The sequence below is a fragment of the Strigops habroptila genome, chromosome 4 (assembly GCF_004027225.2).
Source record: "Strigops habroptila isolate Jane chromosome 4, bStrHab1.2.pri, whole genome shotgun sequence".
Lineage (NCBI taxonomy): Eukaryota > Metazoa > Chordata > Aves > Psittaciformes > Psittacidae > Strigops > Strigops habroptila.
The window spans coordinates 25,202,573-25,225,066 of NC_046358.1; positions in this window are offsets into that span (position 1 = coordinate 25,202,573).

The following is a 22,494-nucleotide window of genomic DNA, read 5'->3' on the forward strand; positions in this document are numbered from 1 at the left end:
TTAGCAAGTGCTTGTAGAATGGAGTTCTAGTAGCAGAGTCATTAGGAACAACAACATGATCAGCTGTTGACAAATCTTTTTCCTTAATAATGACCACTAAGCTAAGCTGATATTATTTAATAATGAGCTTAAATTAGCAGTGATTGATGATGCTGCTGATTACAAGTGAAAAAGGTAAATGGCAAATGAGAGATCACTAGAAATAGTTGAGAGAGTTTGGTGACTGCATTAGGCTCAAAAATTTTTCTTACTACTTGGGCTGAGTAGTGAAACTGTATAAATCCAGGTTCAATTCTTCATTAGTGTATATAAATTTAATCAAGTCCATACCACAGTTTCTTTGTACCTCATTATTCAGTAGATGGGAAGAGTGATTATGAGGCCTATAATCTGAGATTTTTGGTCTTTGCAAAAAGACTTTTTTCACAGAGAAGGATCATATTTATTAAAAACACACCACTAAATGGATTTTAAAATAAAATGTTCCATCTTCTCTTTCTTATTTTAAAAAAGGCAAAAATAGAGTTTCAGTGTTAGTTGTAAATGTGGCAAATCCAGTTCTGCAATGAATTCAAATCTGTACATTTCATAAAGGCTACTTAGGGACAAGATAGTTTCAGATCTAAGAAACATGTAGAAAATGACTCATTGTTAATAGGGTGAGCTCTTTGCATTTGGATTAGGGTTAACTGACAGTATCCAGTCACCTTTTATTCTTACATATTCCACCAGAGGAATGCTTTGTACTGGCCTGAAAAAGAGAGAATTAGGTGTTCCACTTATACTATTGATCTTAATAACCTCATCTCATAAATACCTACTTTATGACATCAATAAAAAGAGAATAGCAGCAACTCCTAACAATGGAAATTGTTACTTTGTAATTCAAGTATTTCATTGAGCATCTCAAAGAGACTCCATAGTGGTACAGTAGTGATATTTTATTACCAGTTTTTAAATATGTGCACACAGAGACCATTTTTTTTTAAACAAGTGAAGATTCTAATTAATTGAGCACACTATAGCTTCCAGGTCCCACAGTTATCACAGTTCTTTTTTTTCATCTCTTGTCCTCCTCCTGTTCTTCATCTCACACATTAAAAGAAACATATCCCTTTAAGGGCGTTGGTGGGTGTAAGACTAATTTTTCACTGGGCTGAATCAGATGAAATGAAACAGAGATCATTTTACGCAACAGTCTTACCTCCCTGTTACCTTGCATTAGCATGCTGCAGATGGAAATTATCTGCCCTTAGGGGGTAGATCGAAAGATATTCCAGGTAGAGCCATTCTCACTTTCCATAGACACCTTCCGTGGGCTAGGACAGGACTGTTCCTGGAGCTCTCATCCAGCAGTCACCACCAGGAGGAAGTGAACATGGCACTGCAGGTCTCCACTAAATGCTCCCTCATAAGCATAGATCCTTTTAGCTTCCAGGTAAGGCAAAGGAAGGAAACAATCGTAAATCATGTGGAAGAAGAGAAGCCAGAGCCCTATCTTCAGTGAGCATCTGAGATGGAAGATTCTGGGCTCATTACGCAGGCAGTGTCCACATCACTGCACCTGAGAATGAACAAATTATCTAGCACATCTGGTGGAACAGCAGTCTCAGATCAGCCCTGGCTTTTTCATAGATTACAGTACAGACAGGGCATTGGAGACTACCTGAGAAATAAATGTGAAACATTCCCTCTTCTTGCTCTTTTAAAAAAATATTTGGCTTATATTAAACATTGATTTAGCTGTATTTTTGTATATCTTTCTTTGTGTAGCCGATTCTTCCTGGTGAATAGCACTGGTGTCCTCCCAAAAGAGTTGGGGTTTTTCACCCTTGTAGAAAGTCAAGATTTTTTATGTTTCCCATTGACTTCATCAGTCCCCATAGAGGACCATGATTTAACAGAACAGAATGGAACAGAATGGAACAGAACAGAACAGAGCAGAATAGTTTCATTTGGAAGGGGCCTGCAATGATCATCTAGCCCAACTGCCTGGCCACTTCAGGGATGACCAAAAGTATTTGGCCTATTATTAAGGGGATTGTCCAAATGTCTCTTGACCACTGAGCATTAAACTTTTGAAGAATTTTTGAAGAATGAATATCCAAAAGCCCAGCACTATCTAATCCTTATTACAATATTTTGCCCATTGGAATTTGTCTTTTCTGGGATTATTTTGTATGAGCAATGTCTAGCTTATCTCTTCAGAGTTCTTTATCCTGTGAAGAGCTAAGGGGAGAGTATACAATGTGTAAGACCTAAAAATATTATCTTTTTTTTTTTTTTTCCTTTTTCTTTTATTCCAAATGGCAGAACAATGGTGTGGCCTCGAGGGAAAAAGTAATGCCAAATGCTCAGTATTGAACTGCTTTGTTCTGTTTAAATAATTTCTCCCAGGCCTAAAAGTCTGCCATTTTAACTGCCTTTGGACTTTGCAAAAGCTTTTTGTGTTGGCAGCTTTAAAGTGTAAGGCTCTTAAACTTGAGTCTTGGCTTCTTAAAATTCTACCACTATTTCATGTCAGCAATTAATCCAGTTACCTTAGTCAAATGAAATAGCCCTAAGTTATCTTTTGTTTTCAGAATAATTATTGACAATTGGACTAAAAATGCTTTCTTTGTTTTAAACTCTTCATGACAAACTTGCTCACATTTTTATTTCTCTAAGTCTATGATGCAAATGAGTACGTGATATATAATGATGTCACCATACAACAAAGTCCCCCCCTTTTTTTCCCTACACCAGTGATGTAAACATTTTTAAAAGATGTTCTGGTAGCTGGATATGTACCTTGAAATTCCTTTAAAACACATTTCTAAGTCAAAAACCTTGGCTGGCATACATTTTTCCAACAGGAACCTCAAGAGAACCTAGCACTAAGTTTTCAAGTACTCAGCACCTTCAATGAGCACCAGATTTTTAATAATACTCAGAATTCATAATGAAGCACAGATTTTTTAGAAGGGATTGGTTCCTGTGCCCTGAAATAAACTCAGTGTGTTGGAGGTTGAGCTTTCTGAAAGTCTGCCCCTGTTTTTGGGTGTTACTTGCTTGCAAGCTGCTTCCCGAGAACTCTTAAAATTGGTGCTGGGTGGTTTTAATAGTCCAGAAGAGGTTTGCGAGCTTGATGGCTCTTTAGATCTTCAAATAAATACAAATGGGGATAATTTGTTTTTAACCTGCTGAATGCTTAATGAACCAAATTGTTTTGTTTCAAGTGTGATAGCAGGACTGAAAGATATGATCATTTGATGTTTTATATTTTTCCAATTTTCCAGTTAGAAGTCTGTCAGGCTCAGTATAGAACAATAAATGACTTCCTATTTTACTTTCCTGCAAAATGCAAAAATCCAGCAGTACACCAATAAGGAGAGATCCCTTTGGGATGAACCTTGGCTTTAACAAATATTTCTATTTACAAATGTATAGCATGATTGTTCTTTGAAGACATGACCTACTGAGAAGAATTAAACAAAAATGTGATAAGCTTCTAGACGTTGAATTCAGCTGGGAGATGACAGCATGAAAGAGAAAAGTCTATTATTTTCTGCTTTGGCATAAAGGTACTGAATCATGTAGACATTTAACTAGATACCTAGCTTTAAGCATATGTGTGCTTTTATAAGTCAGTAACTTATTTCTACGTTGTGGAAGTAAGACTATGTATGAATACTTCATTTTCGCATACCTACTAAGGCAAAAATTAACTACCTGGCCTTAGCAGGTGATTTGTAGGACCAAAATTATCTGTTTAGTTTCCCTGTATGGTCAATGAGAGAAGTCTCATGGAATGTGAGCTAAGAATTTGAGATGCTGAGGAAAGAGTCACAGAAGGCTAGCCAGTACCAATCAACAATCAATGCAGTTTCTAATTTTCTGCTGTTTGCTGAACTGAGGGTGGCTTTTTTCGGTGAGAAGATCATAGGCATCTTTCGTTACTTGTAATCCAGAGCACGGATTACGCTTTTGGGAGTAAGCACCTAACAATTACATTTTTAAGACAGTGACTTGTATGGCAAAGTCTGTGAAGCACTTAAAACTCATCATCTTGTCCAAATATGTTTTGACTGAAAGCAGCTGGGCTATGTGCAGAACTCACTCTGGTAGATCTGTAGGTAGGAAACGTATGGAAATTCTCCAGCAAAATATAACACTTGTTTAAACTTCATCATTAACCTTGGAACAATCTGTAATTCAGTAGTCAGCAACAAGTTTTAACATAAATAAGATGTGGGTAGCAAAATCAGAGGTTAATTCTGTTTGATTCTACCTATAAAGTTGAGGACGAATATGTTATGGTAATAAACCCCCAAATATTTAATTTGAATAGTTTAAATGTGATTAAATTGATCTTAAATAATCACTTAAGACATTGATTAGAATTAATTGGTGTTTCTGAGCAGTAGTTTCTTATAACTAGAGGCAGCTCAGTAACGTTATTTTCTAACTCTAAATAGAACTATTTATTTGCAATAATTCATTTGCTTATTGATACTATAATTTTGCTAAAACTAGAGAATTCCTCATGCATCCCACAGGATCCAGCATCTCAAAGAGTGATATTTATGTACATATACAAAGGAAAAAAGCCTTTCTCAGCTCTTCATGTTTTTGGTTGGTTTTTTTTTTTAATCAATAAATGTCTGTCTGCTTGTCTACCTGTACCTCTGTTTATCAGTTATACATTGTTACTTCCGAAAACATCTGAATACTCTCTACTTAAAATCAACAGGTTTGATAAAATTTCTAGTAAGCATCCTAAAGACTCCAGCTTGTCTGCTTTTTTAGAATAAAGATTTCATGGGCCAAGCCTTCAAATTTTTCCCTTTTTTTTTTTTTAGATCTAGTTATTATTTTATTACCGTATCATGGATTCCTCAGGAGATTTTATTTCTGAAGAAGTTTAACAACATTTTTTAAGGTAGCTGGGAGGTAACCCTGACAGTGTGATAGAACATGTTTTGACATTGATATCAGTGAGTTTGAGACAGTACTTTAAGAAATTTCATTTCTGCAGAAAGGTTTAATACAGTGCTCCTCAGACTGCAGCATGCTAGCAGCTTGGCTGGTACCTTCTTCAAAATTCCTGAAAACATTTCTGTTTTTTCCTTTTATTATGCTTCTGTAGCAAGTAAGATGGTAAGCAAATAAGGATGGGCTCAGACTCCATGGAAGGAAGTAAAACAGGTGATATGTGACTGCAGTGTTAGTGCCTCCCATACCATGGGGCAGTTTCTAAGGAAGAAGAGCAATGGGGCTGCTGATCCTTCTCTCTTCTTGGGGGTCAGATGTGGCATGCAGCTGGGCTGGCGTGAACGAAGGAAGTGTGCTCTCTTTTATGGAGAAGTCTGAAGCAAGTTATTTCCATCACTGAAAGATGGAGGAGAAGGAAAATAACCGTAAAACTCATAAAACATTATTAATTCATTCTATTGTTTTCTTTAGTAGCACAGGCCAGCGTATTTATGAGCTCGCTGCTGGTGTGGAGGAGCATGAACTGCCAACCCCTCCTTTGTGAGGGAAGAGGAGTACTTTCTCCAAACACTGTCCTCCTACCTTGCTGACCAACTTTGGCAGGATGTGGAGTACTTTCAGCAGTAATGAAGACATTTAACGTCTGACAGAAAGCATCAAGCACTTCACAGACTGGTGTCCCTTGTTAAACAAAGATATCTGCTCCATAAAGTGAGATTGAAAAGCCATTCTTCCAGACTGACATTCAGTTGATGCATGTGTTGCCAAAGTGAACATGAGGATGTGATTCTTGAAAGTACCCAGGATCAGTCCAGCCTCACTTGCAAATTTCACAGTAAAAATCTATCTCTGTAATTCACTTGTATGTGAAAGTCTTTCACATTTGTGATCTTATTTTGGATTTTCAGTAGGGCCTAAGGAAACTCGCATTTCACCTTACAGCAGTATTTACTGAGAATGAAACACCTGTTTCCTTCAGACACTTTTTAACATTCATAATTAGGAATAATCCAAACCTATGAGAAGTCTTGGTAGGATCCCCACTGATTTCCACAGGCTTTCCATTAAGCCCTTATTCCACAGCTGAGTGTTATTTCCTGTTTTTAAGAATTTTTATTATTATATTAGATTTCCTGTTGGAAGCAGTTGTCACTAAAATATGTATTCTTTCAAGAGACAGCAGCAACAGTCAAAGCATGGAGAAATGTTTAACAAAAATGGCTTACAAAGGTGTGTTCATGTTATCGGGCCAGAGCCTTCACTGGTACAAATCAGTGTATTTTCATTCTAGTCAGCATAACTGTGGTGATTACAACAGTGAGGATCTGGTGCTCAGGATTTTTTTTTCCTCTCCAGATGATATTTATTTACCTAAGTTGAAAGCAAACAGAGATTTTCTCCTTGAAATAGGAACCTCCTATATCTCATCAATCCAAGCTCAGCAAGGGAGAGAAGAGGATGAAGGGATGCCCTACAGAAAACCTCTTGTAGTTGGCAAAATGTTTTTAGCAAGGAAACAGAGAAATCCCCTCAGCTCTCCTCCATCACCTCTGCCTCTAATCACAGTGGAAAATATCCTGGAGAAGGCAAAGGCATTCTTCAGCTCATACAAGGTAGTTTTGTTTCCCTGCTGGCTGCATTTCTGTAGAAATTAAAATTGTGCCCCTTAGTTGTCTATCCTGAAAAAAAAGGCTGCTTTGATGTGCAATTGGATCCTATTCTGTCTGGGATCCTGATGTTCTTGTTGAAAGGGGATAAAGCCTCTGGGGAGTGTGGCAGAAGAAACTGTTCCAGAAGCAGAGTCAACATACCTATTCTCCCTTGCTGCTGCTTTTTTTCCAGCAATAGCAGGGTCGTTCACTACTCAAATGTCTGATTACTCTGAATATAACAAAAGGTTTAGTTTCCTTGGGAGTCCAAATAGCCAAGTATGTAGCTGCATGTGCTGATCTTACTCATAAATGCAAATGGTAACCTATAAATCTTTCCTTTTACAGTACTGTAATAACATTCTATCTATTTAGCCTAGTACAATACCATCACAATAGCTTTTTCATTGTGCTGCATTCATATTAGACTAATATAATGAGATGCTACCACAATACCATGAAATAAAACGATGTTCTTGACGTATTTCCAAAACACTTGAACACTGTTTCCAAATCGACCTTGTGAATAAATTAAATAATAGCTTGCAAAAACGTCCTCTAGCATTTTCAGAATGTATGCAAATGCAAGCTTGAATGTTTACATGTTTCTTACAGTGTCTGGGATTATACGGCATATTTGTGCACGAGTGTTGTCTCTGGGAGTATTTGTCATTTGTGCTCAGTGGCTTGCACAGAATTCTAGCATGATTTGCCCTTCAAGTTGTCCAATTCTTCCTCCTCTCCCTGATGACCTGCATATTAAACTTCTCTACTCTAAGACTTCAGATTTCAGTAGCCCTTTCCATTTGTCATAGGCATTATAGTCACTCAGAAACCTTTCACTACTGTTTGTTCAGTACCTACCCTGACATGTTCTCCTCTGAACCCCTGAATGCAGATTTCTAAAAGATACCTTACTCAAAGGATCTATATACATAGGTACAAAAACACATACATATGCACACTGCAGGAGTGCTTCAGAATAGTGGGGGGAGACTGAAAATTGGAATGAAATTTGAGGGACTAATTTTCCTGAAAGATACTTTGGTAATTCCTCAATTTTAATTTTTAAATGCCAAGGTCACAACCAATTGAAAAAGCAAAATTGGTTTGTTTTTTGTTTTTGTTTTTGTTTTTGTTTTTAACGGGGAGTAATTATTTGTAGATTCTCAGTGGCTAATCTCTCACCTCTCATTATTGGTAGACCCATAAATATTTTTCTCCTGGTGATGTGCCCCTCCTCTCCTTTAGAAATTGCCCAACCATGGTATGTTGTAGAGTGAAAATTAAATTGCTTTTTACCATCATCTTTCCCATATCTGTAGATCTCATTCATGGATCATCCGGGGTGTACAGATCATGGTCTGTTAGGTGAGGTATAGATTTGTGGTTAATCAAATCCAAGGGATCATTATGACAATATTGTCTGCTGTCCTGCATAACATAGACTGAAGAATTTGGTCCAGCCTTTTCTGCTTCAAACACACAACCTTCAGCTGAGCTGCACTATTCTGTTTAGAAAGATATCTGCTGATTGTAATAACTCCTATTTCAAAAAGGAAGGCCCCTAAGTGGCAGTATCTTGTAGGAAGCCTCAAAAGACTTCTTCCGTTGATACACTAGCACATATCTTTTCAATACTCCCATTGAGGCATCTAATCCAAACCTCAATGATTTATCTTTACTGACTTTAATGGGCCTCGCAAAGCTAGTTCAAAGTAATGGATTGTGAATTTCAACCAGTGTGTTCTTAGGCCATAAAAATCCACTGCAGACAGAGACCCAGTTGTCTTTCCCCAAGACTAGTATAATTTCTTTGAGTTGCTGTTGGCTGGTAATAACAGGTGGGTTGCTTCTAAATGCTCCTCTTGATAGATGCTATTTTACTTGACCTTTCTGAAGAGGAAATGGTGCATATGTTTGTGAGAAACACTCTGACACTGTTTCATGGGAGAACGTGCATTGTTTGTACAATGACAATGGGAAATTCTCCACTAAGCACTTTGCCAAAAAGTAATTATTATGGTTGGCTATATGTCTTGTTTGTCTGTTTTTCCAACACCGTGGAAATTTTCATCTTCCTGATGGTCACATCCATAGCAGAAACTGGAAAAATCTTGTACCGTTTAGACAACCTGCTGCTTGAGACATGTAATAATGCACAACTAAGAAAGCATTCACAGCATATGAATGTAGAATTGCAAAAAACTTGCCCCAAACCAGTCATATAATTAAAGCAAAATTGTTGAGTTTTTTCTGTATTCTAAGTTTCTGTGCACATGTATTTTACACAACATGAAATCAGCTGGTGCCTCCCAGATGTGCAACTGAGATGTATTGGTATGAATGCAGAGCTGAATTCTGGAGACCTATGGCCTGTTCTTCAGTTTATTGCTAATTTATCTTGTCACCTCTGCTCTTTCTCAGCTGTAAGAGAAGGATGCTTAAAGTTTATAGAACACGTTAAGATCAGTGGGATGAAGGCACTACATATGTCCTTACTGTTATTGTTTATTGTAAGACTGAAGAAAATCCATGGGACTTAGTTCACCTGTAATATTTAGCAAAATGATCTTCAAGTAAATGTGCTTCTAGTTGCAAGCCACTTTGTTTGCAGCAAATGTAACTGTCTGGCTGTACAGCTGCCTAAAATGATCTGCTTTTGGTGGTTACCCTTCAAATGTCATCCTTGAGTCCACTGACAATTGGTTTGCTTGGACACCTGCTGTCTGTTTCTTCTCCTTCCTGCAGTTTCTGTTTGGGATCCATACAATCCGAAGACAACTCTCTGTTTTTCCTCTGTTTAGCAATTTGTCACGCACCAATGCATTAATTATAGAAACAATGGACAGTAAGATTAGATTGATTGTATCTTGGCAAGAAATGCAGGGTGGAGAATACTGACGCGGTATCTGCAGCAACGGTAGAGAAGAGACTGGAGAGCTGATCAAGCAGCAACATAGAGACGTAGCAAAGGGGAGAAGATAATGAAACCTCAGCCTTGCTACTTGGTCCTCTTAGCACGATGGACCACTGTGTGCAAACAAACTCCCCTGGATATCAGTAAGGCTTGAATCAACTGCATTGGGCCACCCACACGCATGCAAACCAGAGAGATGGGCTGCCAGCAGTGAATAGAGGTGGTAATGTATGATGTATGGGTTGACAGTGCTAAAAGCAATCATGATGTGGGCAGCAATTCTGCTCAGTTGTTGCTCCCTACCTTGCAACTGAGACGATTCATTCCCTGAAAAAGCAAAGAGCTAATCATCCAGTAAATAAAGAAAAAGAAAGGGAGAGCAGCAATTAGCCCCACACACTCCAGGGCACTTTGTCCTACGCACCATAACCTTATTTCTCCCAGTAAAATCTCTTTGCCAGAATTTCCCTTCAGATGAGGACAGTACTCTTTATTCATATAAATGCCCAGACCTCTGATTTCTGCTTACCCTGCAGACCTCAATCTGAGATCAGTGTAGACTATAAGATTCCTTTCAAAGAGCTGGCTTCCCATTTGAAGAAATTATGCCCTCTTATCATTTATCCAGACCAGATTGGTTTTATTAAAAACAGAAGTTCCTCCCACGGCATGTGGCGATTATTTAACACTATGTATTTTTCCTGTAAATACCATGAAGAGTTGTTAGCCTTCAGTCTGCACATGAAAAATGCTGGAGAACCTGCAAAAAATAATAAAAAAGCTGTTTTAAATGTAATGTCTTGAAGTCCTTCAAGTTTGAGATGATTTTTCTATAATGGTTAAAAGAAAACCTATACAATCTCTCTTCTTCCTCCATGTATACTAACATTTATTAGCATTACAGTAGCATCTGGCAGTCCCAACTGACTTCAGCACCCCAGTGAGCTAGACGCAGCACATGCATAATAGGAGGCAGTTCTTTGCTCAAAGAATGTAAGAGAAAATCTTTGCTCAGCAAAGCTAATGACAAATATCCCATAAACCAGTGGGGCTGAGATTCAAACTTCCAACTAAATTAGTCTGGACAGACAAAGGGTGGACGAGAGAAACCGAGACCTGCAGAGATCTGAATCCGAGACCTGCACTGAATCACCTATATCAAAACATAACTGTAACATAAGAGCAACCATTCCTCAGCAGAAGAACAACCTTTTAAGTGTCCTATCTCTGGTGGGGGCAGTAAGGAAAGCATACAAAAGCACAAGGGAAAAAAGCAACTATGAAGAGATCTTTCCTTGGTACATCCTTTCAGTTTCTCTACTGAGATTTGATGAGATTTGAAAACACTCATGTCATTCAGACCATAATGTTTAACGGATAGCCTCTCTGCACGGGTCTAAGACCTCTCTGGACCTATAATACAGCTCTGGCCTCGTCACCTTCCATAGGAAAACTTTAGCACCTCTGCTGAGAACCTGAGCTTAAATTTTCATCGGATCATATGGGCATTGGTGAACTAGGCTGGAACTGAACTTCCTGCATTATAGAAATAATTCTTTTCCTTCACCACAAAGGCATCCTTTCTGTCATCTCAGTTTCCAAAGCAATACTGGCAAATAAGATTTAGCTTGGTTACATCCTTTTATGGTAGAACCTCCTAACCAGGTTAAAAGATGAAATGCTTTCAACTCCCCAGCATATCTCACACCAACTGTTGTTACAGGTGGGGCTGGGCAAGCAGGAATTAACCATTTTGTTCCTGATAAAAAGAATCTTACTGAACTATTTGTGTCAACGCTGTTTGATAATAACATTATCTCCTTTCCAGCCTTCCAAATGACTAATGCAGTTTAATTTCATGCAGCACTTTTTCATGGTGGAGCAGACTATCACAGAGCAAAACATTTTATTTCCTCCTGCACACACTTCTGATCTTGCCATGCTATCCCATGCCACTGTTGTTATTATTTGATTATAACAACATGTGTAGGCTCTGTTGTACTAGAAACTGTTCAAAGGAATGTGAAAAGATGCGTCTGGCATGGGAAGCCAAATGTGAAGCAACAGATTCATGCAGCAGTTGGTGATAGCGCCAGGACTAATTCGAGTATCTAGGTTATAATCCAGTATTTTCTCCACAAGATCCTACTTCACTTTGTATTGGTCTCTGCTTTTCTTAATCCTTCACTGAGTGGACAGAGTGAAAGGGCTGCACTCTTCTTGAGTTGGAGACACAACTTTGCCTAGTTATGTTGTTATCCAACATGATCCAGCTGGGTTAAATTAATTTCAGAGTATTTCTTTTCCATTCCCTCAAGCACAATGTCTATTTTGTAAATTGAGATCAGGCTTCACCAGGGTCTGAAGCTGCTTCTTTAAAGTTCAGGGAGAAGATATTAGGTATCAGGTTTCATATTTTGGGATTATGGTATCTTTTGCTTTCCATGAAATTATTTCCATTACTTATGTACATATACACGTAATTTTAGACCATTTGATCAGATCTAGAAAGATGGGCTAACCTTCTTCATGATCAGCTATTTGATATGAATATTCTTAAAGTCTGTTTCTTGCCAGCTGTCTAGTAACCATAATTCCTTCAACTATACAGTTGCATTTCATTTGCATTATTAAAATGCCTTCTTTCTTGCAGCAAGCCAAGGGCCCAAGCATGGAGACTTTTCCACTGCAGGAAAAGGCTGTTATGGACAGATTTGGCATTGTTTTACCATGCCACACATAAAACTTATATTATTTCACATGCCAGTTTGAAACAAATCTTCTATAGAGTTACAGCAGAAATGGGCTAATGTCACATAGAGCACTTGCTACTATGTTTTATGTATGACTGAGTTTGCTGATATTTCCATTGAATGACCTCTCCTATTTAGCTGTATGACACTTAATAATCTCACTGCTTGAAATAATGTCAGAAGATTCTGTTAACGGTAGAGCAGTCCCACATTGTAAGTTTGAGACAGCTCATTTGCTCACAATCCCTGCAGCACACTTCTTCCAAACAGACATTGCCCATTATGTATAATCATCTGGGAGTAAAGCAGGCTCAGTGCAATATTTGGGATAGCTTAATGGAAAGTGAGATTCATATGGTTATCATGCTAAAATGCTCTTGTACTTGAACTGAATATGGAAAACTGGTCAGAATCAGAGGAGACCTACAGCCAGTAACTTGCACTTGGCTACCATTTATGTCTTAAACAGAGAGGGAAGCTACAGTTTAGACCTTGGTTCTGTCCTCATTAACACCAGATTGCGCATAACTGAATCATCATAACTGAAAACGTGATCTGGCTCAGGTATGAGAACTTGACAGTACTTATGTCAAATTAATCAGAACATACAGTATAGTGTTTATCCTGGCCTGATGATGGCTACAGGAAGACAGATGATGGCTGATCCAGCATAGCATTATGCTTTTGAAATACATCAAACAAGTGTGAATTGGCCAAATGAGTTTGTACTAGTTCTGCGTTTTGCCTTAAGTAACAATAGCATTTTTGATCCGTTATGTCCCTAAACCTGCTTCTGCCATTTTCCCAACTGCAGTTTACAAAGAAATAGACTTTTCCATTTGTCACTTTTGTATGCAGAAGTGGAGGTCTGCACAAAGAAACATACATTTGCTGCCTTGTAATGAAGTGCAACCCCCAAAATATTTTCAACTGAGCAAAATTTAAAAAGAAAAGTAATTATTTTTATTTAGGCAATTAACTTCCTCATATATTTACATACTGGATACTACATGATGGGAGAAACAATCATACCTACTACATTCCTGTTGAAAAATAAGTTGTTCCAGTAATGGAACAATTTCAATCTGTCTTTCAATATATAGGAAGATAAAAGTCTTTTGTCGCCTAGACTTTCCCTTGCTTGGCACACTCCCCCAGTCTTTCCCCTTTATTTTATCTTTCTTGAACAAAAACCATCACAACCTGTGGTTGATCAGCCAGTTGGGCATTGCCAGAGCGGACAATGAACAATTTTTGTCTCTTTTCTTCACTAGAGGCATCAATTTTGTTTTCTTCTACCTACTGATTTCCATGAGTATGTTTAACTTCAACATCTTGATGATTTTTTGTGTGATCGAAATTGGTCTATAGATTCATTCAGGGAAAAAGCTATTCAAGTGTGAGGACAGCCAGGATAGCCAGCCTGCCCACATAATCACATCAGTCTTCTTTCTTCAAGGAAACAAGACTAAGAAAAAGGAAAGATGTTACAGTGGTTAGCACAATAACCTAAGTTATGAGTGGAACGAGTTCAATTAACAACTTCTGTGACCCTGGGAAAGATTCACAAAGGTGCTTAGAAAGATTTTTCAGCTAACTTTTAGTGTCAGGTTCCAGGAGTCAAATTCACAAAAAAATTCACTATACATACAGCTTTTGAAAAGACTCAGGTACTTCAAGACTGGACTTCACAATCACTTGCACTCTCAGGGGTCTAACTAGGAATGTAACTGAGCTATTCGATTTAGAAGTGTAGCTACTGTAGTCTTCCTACACGGTCATGGGAAAGACAAGTACAAGTGTAAAAGGCAATTTACCTTGCAGTTGATCAAAAGTTGAATCTCCTTATGAAGACAGCCAGCTTTCTTCATCAGTTATGTAAGAAATCTATAGTGACTTTGGTTCCAACATTCAGTTAATTGCTTAAATAAAATAGAATGGTCACAGCCCATTGTGAATGGGGTAGGAGGAAACATACAACAACATAGGTTCACAAAGGAAAAAGTGGTGGCAGATCATCTGAAATCCCACCTACCTCCTCAGTTTTGTTGGTCACATTCCAAGTTCCCCCTCCATGAGACTGGGATTCATGGAGCAGTGATTTTTCCCGCCCTTTCCTTCTTTGTGAATGACAGGTTTGTTGTCATCTTTTCAAACCAATTTGAATAGCTTAAAGGGGTTAGAGTAATTGCTGATGAACGAAGGAGTCTGGAGCGTTTGTGTCCTGAGGAAATTCAACCTCAAATCTCCCATGCGAATGGCACATTTCCTGACCAAAAAGCACCACTTCATGAAGTCCTCTTGTCAAAACTTTTTCAATGATGTGGTTTGTAAGGCATATTCACATAACAACACTGGAGCTCTGCAGTCTGAGTTAAAAGGTAACCTTAAGGAACTGAGCTGGGATGAGATTTTACATATGCCCAACATAACACTTTCTCTGAGTCTTACAATATAATCTGAGAGGCAAAAAAAAAAGAAAATATTAACACTCTCTCCTATTGTCATTCTTTAAAGTGACTTAAAACTTTCTCTTGATTATTCTCATTTTTAAGGCTTGTAGGGTTGGGAAAGTAAAGGAGGAGGACAAAATGTAAAGTGGGACTATAGAAATAAACCTTTGGATTATTTCCTTATTTGATCTTTTACAGATTTATCTTTTGATTTCCAGGGATGTACAACACTGATTAGACTCACTTGCCAATTTGCCTAATGAAAAATGTACTTGAACAGAGTTGTAGCCAACCTGTACATATTGGGGAAGGCAGGAGATTATACACATAAAGATGTTTGGAGGTAGGGCATTAGACTGAGCTTTATCTTCTTCAATAGTGATTCAGAGATACAGGAAAAGAACAATGATACACTGTTCATAAGACTTATTTATCTTTTCTACATTTTTTTTTTTTTTTTAATCTTTCAATAAAAGTGAAGAATGCTCTTTCTTTTTTGTTTTCTACTCCTGTCAGTTTGAGTTGTTGAAAGGTGCCAGATTGACTGTGCTGGAGATTAAAATCCTTTAATTACCCACTAAACAGGTTATGTATGGACAACAGAAGTGTAAGCTTCCTCCTGCCACCCTGCCGATGAATGCAACCAAGCTCTGGAAGCCTGAGAGTATCCCAGTCTTGTCAAATGGCAGAAATACACAAGATCAGATCTGTACTTAGTAGAAACTGACATTGCTCAAAAAACCTGCACAGCTTTAAGCTCTGTATCTTTGATTGGATCTAGATATTTGGGGTAAGAAATTTAGAGACCTAATTTTCATTAACAATGAAAATTAGGTCTCTGAAAATGATTAGTTATTTCCAAAAAGAAAACTGACTGATACCACCTAAATGTATTAGGTTGAAGATAGTCTTACTGTATTTGCTTAAATATTAATGCAGCATGTCTCTAACATTTGAATTTGAAGTACCTTGCATCTTTTTATCAGTCCCTGCAAAATAGTACTTCCTTAAATACTTCTTACATATATTCCCACTTTACTTAAACCTAAATCCTCCAGTTCTGGTCTCTTCAACAAACTCAAATAGATCATCAAGCTTAATTTTATAATAATCTTCTGCTAGTTTATATACCTCAGACATGTCACCTCTTAATCATCTTTATTATTCTTCCAAGATTAAGTAATTCTCTCCTCATGTGTAAACTCTTCCATTCTATTTATCAGCTCAGTTTCTCTGCATTCTGCTGTCTTGGTATCTATGTCCCTTAATATAAATTGACCTAATCTAAACAGCATGGGCCAAATTCAAATCTCTTCCATGGCACTCTTAATCCAGAGTAACTGACTTCAGCGTCTTTGGTTTTGATTTGATGTCAATAGATTTACTTCAGATTTATCTGCTGTAACTAAGATCACAATCTAGTGTTATTGTGTTTAAATCATGAACCTCAGACTATACTTGTGTTTTTGTTGTGCACTCTCTTTTGGGTTCACTCTTGACCGCCTTTAAAAAAAAAAGTCATATGGGAAATTTAAGTGGAGGGGACATTTTTACTTCTTTTCTGCCTTATTTGGTGCTTATTCAATTCTTGAAGTCTTTGCTGGTAAATGACCACCTCAAGTAGTATGAATATCTTATGTAGAAGTTAACATCTTCGTGTGTGTTATGAGGGTTTCATTCCAAGTTTGCTGAATAAAGTCTTGGGAATGAAGGACCATTACAAATTCCAGTATCTCCTTTTTTTACCTACACAGATTTTCTGGGGCCTGCTTCCTTACATGTGGATGTATATATAAGCCCACTTTCTCCCAGAATGGCCCAAACTTGAGAAAGCAATCCAGGACTTGTTATCATATGAAATACATATGTTCAGATGTTATACTGGCAAGTGGTTTTAGGAACTAGAGACTAGAACAGACTGGCAAGAAATCTAGTTTGTGAAGGTTACAGGTGTGCCAGGACTTTTTTCTCTTTCCTTCATGCTCTGCTTTCCTAATTTGAGATTTGGGCTTAATATAAAAACAAAGAACCTTTTTTTCAGTCCATCCTCCTTTTAACCTCACTGACCTGAAGGTGAAAGCAACTACACTAACCTACAATACTGCCTCCGCCAAACTCTCTGATTTGGGTGCTGACAAATCTGTGTGACAGTCTGTTCAACCAAGAAAATGGTGGGGGCAATCACCAGCAGCTGATGAATGTGGCTATATTCCTGAGCTTGAGACTGTCCATGAGAAATCAGATCCTGCTGCTCCTTTCCACAGAAACCTGCTCTAACTACCGAAACCCTGCTCTAGACTCTTAAGAAATCAGGCCTTTCTAAGTATGGCTGATTTTACATCTATATATTCGTTTGTCTCAGAGAGCCATGAAGCATTTTACATACTAAAGGGAATCACTTTGCCAATCCACTGCTGAGGAGAAACATGGTAACTCATTAACAATGCACAACGATATAGCATAACACCTGCTGTCTTCAAATGTTAAAAAAAAATCCTAGATCCAATTGAAGCTTCAGGGAGTTATTTTTTTTAAGTGGGGAGAATGCAATTACTCAAACTTCATCACTGTTCTACCCAATGATTTTTAATTACTTTACTTTTATGTCTCTTGTGCAACTGCTCACCCCTAGGATCATTGCCTCTCCTTTTCTGCTGATTAGGATGGCAAACTGCTGAACGTGCAACCACTTCTGCAGATCCCGTTCAGCTGGGTCTGAGCAGGTCATTATCTCAACATGTCCATCCTCTGACCACCTATGTGAAAATGGAAATGGTATTGCACTCATATTACATCTGGGAAACTTGAACATCAAATGACTTGTGAAAAGCTACAGGGGAAGACTAGGGCAAGAGCATGCACTCTGTTTCATTTCTTGAAATGTGCTAGCACTCATTCATCCTTTCTCTCTGAATCACTAAAATGGCTTCTGTTACAGTTTTCTCTGAAGTCAGTTGTGTGTATACCTTTTATATTCATGCAGGTGTTAAAAAATTGGAGGCCTTAGCCTAAAGTTGTGATATACTTAGATAACCAGATATTAGTTATTTCTTTAAGAACCCATATTTAAGAATCTAAAATTTAACATGAAAGAAAATCTGATTCTGCCTTTATAATAGTTTTATACTTTTTTTTCTATCTAGCACATTCAACCATTGCCCATGGTTTATGCCCCAGTACATGGAAGAGGAACAGGTACTACTTATTTCCATAGAAATGTTTCCTTGCTTGTGTAGCTGCAGACTGAGGATGCTGAGGCCCCTGAACCCAAAGAATGTTTCTGTTTTTCAGAAGTCTGGTAACATTTGTGCACTGATTAACATATACTCTACTCTTATCTCCGTGTGAATGTGTTTTGAACTGCCTTTTATTTGACCTTTTTCTTTATTGGTATGCTGATTATATGTGTTGTTCTATAGAAAAAGTAGACATTTGCCACTATACTATGCCTTTCTCCATACAGACTGACCTCATCAAAGCTTTGTTCCTCCTGTACACTGGTATAATTTGCAGTCTTAAAAAAAAGACCCACCAGAAGAAAAACAGAGAAACTCAGTCAATGTACCCTTAAAATATATTAAGAGGGAAACTTATTTAGAGAAAATGACTGTGACGTGTTCATAAAAAAACCCCAGAGAAATACAGCGGCATTTATTTAGCAGGAATACTGTGCAACAATATCTAAAACATTTATCCAAGTCATTACATATGATAAAGAGGACTTAATTCTGAGAAGCCTAACGTATAAAGTACGTATTTGTTTCACTAAGCACAATAGCAATTAGAGTGCAAAAGGGCACATTAGTAAAAGGATATCCTTTGAATATACTTATCTAGCAGTTCATATGGAAAGATGTTTGAAGGGTCAGGACACCATAGGCTGTCCCTCAACTCCTCAGCTGTTAGATGGGACCAGCAGTTCTGAGGGCATGGAGGCAGGTTAGTGCATCAAAACAAGAGACTGAGGCACTGAAGGGAGGTCGTGTATACCTAAGGTGGATATCTAGAAAGGTATATCTTCAGTATGGCCACAGTTTTTCCCAGGGCAATTCAGAAAGGCCAACAAAAGTACAAAAGCACGATAAATCTTCTCTTTTTTGGTTGTCATCAGTCATCGTGAGAACATTTCCCAGGAGCTATATCGCTTCCAGGATTTCCCCTTCCATCAGGTCCCTATCTCAGTTCCTATAACTAAAGTTACTTTAAGGACTTCAGAGATACTGGTGTATCTTGGATTTGCAGTCCTGTGACTTGCAGAAGATGTAGGTGAATAGATGAACAATGTATATAGTAATTATTATTACAATAGCACAGCATGTAATTTCTCAATTAAATGTTCTTTTCTACCGTTGTTGTCCAAGACAGCTGTATTACAGGACCTGCGATCAGAGAAGGATGAGAAGAATAGAGAGTTACTAAAACAACTCTGTTGGCCAGCCAAGAGAATGACTACCCAGGAGGAAGAGGGGTGGAGTGAAGAGAAGGTAGGTGGGAAAAAGGGTGGAGAACAGACATTCTGCAGTGGTAATATGCTGGCAGAACCCTCCATTGACAGCCAATAACAAAGGATTTTGTGACCTTCTGTCACTTGCATAAAGAGAAGCACATATACAGAGTGACAGCAACTTGGGCCTAAGGTTCTCAGGTCTCTCTCCCATTATCAGACAATGGACATCACATTCTTCCTTGGGTATTGTCTGTAATAAGGTCTTATCCCACATTGTTTACATCTGATGCGTTTTCAGCACAGACCATTCTTTTAGCCTTAAAACATCCCCTCACTTTATGTTTTTTTGTTATGTGATGAGTGGAAACATGTAATACAAACTTTTCATTTCATCCATCTTTATAGCTGTATTCAGTAACCAAGCTTGATTATTAAATTTGATCCTTATTCTGCATCAATCTACTCCTGTGCTATGTTCTCAGGCCAAGTCAGCTAAGCAGACCATAAACCAGATGTGATTCTTAACTTTTTCAGGACTTAATTTTGCCACTTGGTTTGAATCACAGAGAAATTTTCAGTCTACAGTCTTTGATGCCTTATGTTTGCATTCATAAAAATTATATAGAAAGTTATAAAAGAGTGATAAGGCCTTCCAGTTTTACCACCAAATGGAAAAGTTGTCAGCACAAAGAATTTATAACCATCTTGTAGCAATTTCTAGGATCTAAAATCATTTTAGCTGATTATGCATTAGAGATGTTGAAAAGAACGTAAACCTACCAGATTCTATGCAAGAATCATGAGAACCAACTCTGTTTCCCTCTTCTATATACCAAAGGCCTCTCTTCAAACTCCACTTACATGCTGAGATACATTGACTTCAATAGGACAACTTATGTGAGTAAGGAAGATTTGAATGAATGAGGGTTTCAGGCATGGGATCCAAGATCAAGAAGCATGAAAGTCTTTTAGTTAATTCACTTCAGCATCACTAATACTGAGTGATTGAAAAACTTCAGTTATGATTAATGACATTGGGATTTTTTTCAAAAGATAAAGTCAGGATTCTTTGTAAGTCTTTTTGCCTGTTTTGAAAATGTGATAGTTACATTTAAAACATATTTAAAGAATATTAGTCATCTAAAAAAGCAAGCATATTCTAAAACTGAAAATAGGCAAGAGACAGATTTTAAGCTAAGATTTCTAGTCATTGAATGCTGTATAGGAAATTTCCATTTGGAAATGGGTGTATTTGAAACCATGAATGCTTTCAACAATCTTTTGCATATGTGAATTTTGTGACAAGCCAACAATTTTATTATATATTACCGTATAAGGGTTAGCAAAAATGTAGGTTGTAGAAAAATGCAAGGACTTTAAAAGGAAAACCTCGAAACATTCTTATTGTCAAGGATTAGAGCGATAAATAACCTCATGTTAGGCATCCACCCCATTCCCCTATCTTTCACTCATGTCCTTTTGGTAGACAGTGTCATTTTTGTCTGAACAATTTAAACCCACCCAGATGTGAACGGAAGTTAAGAAACATTGATGCACAGAAGGAAAAATTATACTAACCTCTACATTTGTTATGATAGTGCTTTCACTTGGCAGCTTGCATAAAGTTTACCCATAGTAATACACTCTTTGCACAGTAAATGTTGTTCCATCACCCTGCTATTAACAGTGTTATTTCATGCACTTAATGATAGCTAAGCAATGGAAATAATAAGGCAATTTACAAATGCTAAAACAAAAAGAAGTTGTGTTTCCTCACATATGTAAGGTATGTTCTGATCCATTTATGCTTCTGCTGAGTTCTGCTGAAGCATGAAAAAGGTTGTAAATCATATTTGACATACATCCCATGGGTCAGCCACCACTCTTCTAAGATAGCTGAATGGAATGGGAATAACCACTTTCGGAGGCAGAATATGAAAGAGGAACTGTGATGTACTGTACAAGGCAGAAAACCATCACTTAAAAATGATCAGCTGCTTAAACTCAGGTGCTTACCCTCCTTTTTTCAATCCAGGAGAGGAAACAGTAGAAAAGAATGGCAAAATGGTAATCCTCCATGAACTGTAACATTGTCATGGGATGGACCCCAACAGGGTCAGAGACTGCTTCAGGAGTGCGGAGAAGGTGTCAGGGTATTCACTGGAATGATGATCTGAGAGACAGGCAACTGGTCCCATCAGTTCTTATTTTTGAGGATCAAATATCTTCTTCCACCATTTAAAATTCAGGACCCTCTCCTGACTCTCAGCATGGCAGCATAGATATTTTATATATTCATGTGAACAGAAGCCCTTTGAGGAAGTATTGTGGAAAGCGTGAGATATAGCTGCTAATCAATTCTATTTGTGTTGTTCACACTACACGAAATTACTAATGCAGACCCAGTTCTGCCCCTAATGAAGATTATGGCAAACTCTTTCCTGGGCCAGTGGGACTAGGATCAAGCCATGACAGTGTTTGGTTTCTCACCCTCTCAACCCAAGAAGCATATGATAAAGATGCTCTCACATACCCAGGCAGAATGTTATGACATTCAGCGTATCTGCAAATGGAATGGCTGTGTTTGCACCTGCTCTTTTGTCTAGGCTGCCTTTTCCTATTTCCATCAAGTTCCACCCATGTCCTTTCTTTTCTCTGGCTCTTAGACATTTGCTATAACCAAGAGAAAAAAGCAGCCTGACACTTCCTAAGCAGAGATGTAAGTTGTTATTTGTTGAAGTGGCCGAAAGTGACGACAGCAAAAACCACTGCTTGCAAAATTCATCCGCCCTCTCCTGCTGGCCAGACTGGTACTGCCCATGCTAAGAGCAAGTAACAAGTTCCTGTGAGATGCAGCACCTATCCCACATCGCCTTCATGTAGTGCTCCCCCTCAAACACTAGTGGTAGGATACAGAAAATAACAGGAACTTACATGCATGCACGCTTGCACATATATGTATGTGTAACCATGTGTATGTGTATTAATGCATTAACTCATTTGTAGATGAAGAGTAATCAGCAATGTCATGACATCATGGGGGCCTGTAATTGCACATCAATCTGGACTCTGTGGCTTGATCTGCAGGCTCACATTACTGGCAATAACATTTCTGGTGTAATCATGCATATACTTCGTATTCCTCTGGCCAGGATGAAGCTGTAGGAGCTAATGTATTCTGAGTCAGACCAACTGCCGCTCATGAAGGGGAAAAAAGACTTGCTTGAGTAACCGTAATAATTGGAAAATTATTTTGATAGCCTGAAACAATCTAATATATTACAGAATTTTATTAAAA